Genomic DNA, 1,312 nt, shown 5'->3' on the forward strand with positions numbered 1-1,312 from the left:
GAGACAGGGTTTCTCTGTGTAGCCCTGGCTGTCCTGGCACTCACTTTGTAGACCAGGCTGGCCTCGAACTCAGAAATCCGCCTGCCTCTGCTTCCCGAGTGCTGGGATTAAAGGCGTGTGCCACAACGCCCGGCCGGGAATTTTCATAACTAAATCATTTGAGGATGGAAGACCCACCTTAAATACATATAACTTGAGGATGGAAGACCCACCCTAATTGTGGGCTACACCTTCTAGTGGCAGCCTATATCCAGAACATGGAAGAAAGAGACTTTTGCTTCTTGCCCACTTGCCCTTGTTCTCCCTGGCAAGCTCATTCCTTAACTGATGTTTACAGACTACTTTTCGGGGGTGGGATTCCAGCCCAGCAGACCAGCTGAGATATTCAGCCTTATGAACTGAACAATTATTGAATTATTGGACTTTACGTTGAGAGACAGCCATTGCTGGACCAGGCAGACCATAAACTGTAAGCCACTCTAATATATCCTGTTAATCAGCACCCCTGAAGCTTCCTGTCTCTACTTGTGTTGGGATTTCAGGCATACACTACTGCTCTGGGTTTTTATACGGGTGCTAGATATTAAACTGAAGACTCCACAGATTTCCCACTGTTCTCTCTGCTGCTTTCAGTTTCTTTCTCAATTGTGCTGCATCCTGGATGTTTGGGGTATTATTTACCTTCTAGTCTCTGTGATCACAATATCTGATGGAATCAACTCAACTCATGGCTTCATAGAGATTTTAGTGTGTTATGGTGAACAGAAAACAGAGACTATAGCAAGAACCTTCAAGGTCCTGCCCCCCGCCCTCAGTGACTCACTGTCTCTAGTTACATCCCATCTCCTAAAAGCTCCATGCCCTTCAAAATAGTTCCCCAAGTTGAGAACTAAGAACTCAAGCCATGGGCTTGTGGAAGAACATTTCAACTCCAACCCACAGCATTTACTCTGGTGTGCTTGTATACATTCAGGACTTGCTTCCCGATGGCCAGCTCTCTTTCGGGAGCCTCAGAAACAGATTTGTGGACACAGCAGACCTGTTCTTGCACTATATGCTGTGAGCATCTGGTTCAAAAGTCAAGTACCTAAACTCAAGAAAGAAAGCAGACCCAAAAAGAATTATGATATGAGGTGTGAAGAGAAGAAAGAGCGGTTGAACATGAATGATGCAGATTGGTTGGGGGCTGGTCTCCACAGGACGGTCAGATACAGGTAGATATGTGTGTGTGTGTGTGTGTGTGTGTGTGTGTGTGTGTGTGTGTGTGTGTGTGTGTATGTATGTGTGTGTGTGTGAGTGTGTGTGTTGTGGG

This window comes from Mus caroli, chromosome 15 (genome assembly GCF_900094665.2).
Source record: "Mus caroli chromosome 15, CAROLI_EIJ_v1.1, whole genome shotgun sequence".
Classification (NCBI taxonomy): Eukaryota; Metazoa; Chordata; class Mammalia; order Rodentia; family Muridae; genus Mus; species Mus caroli.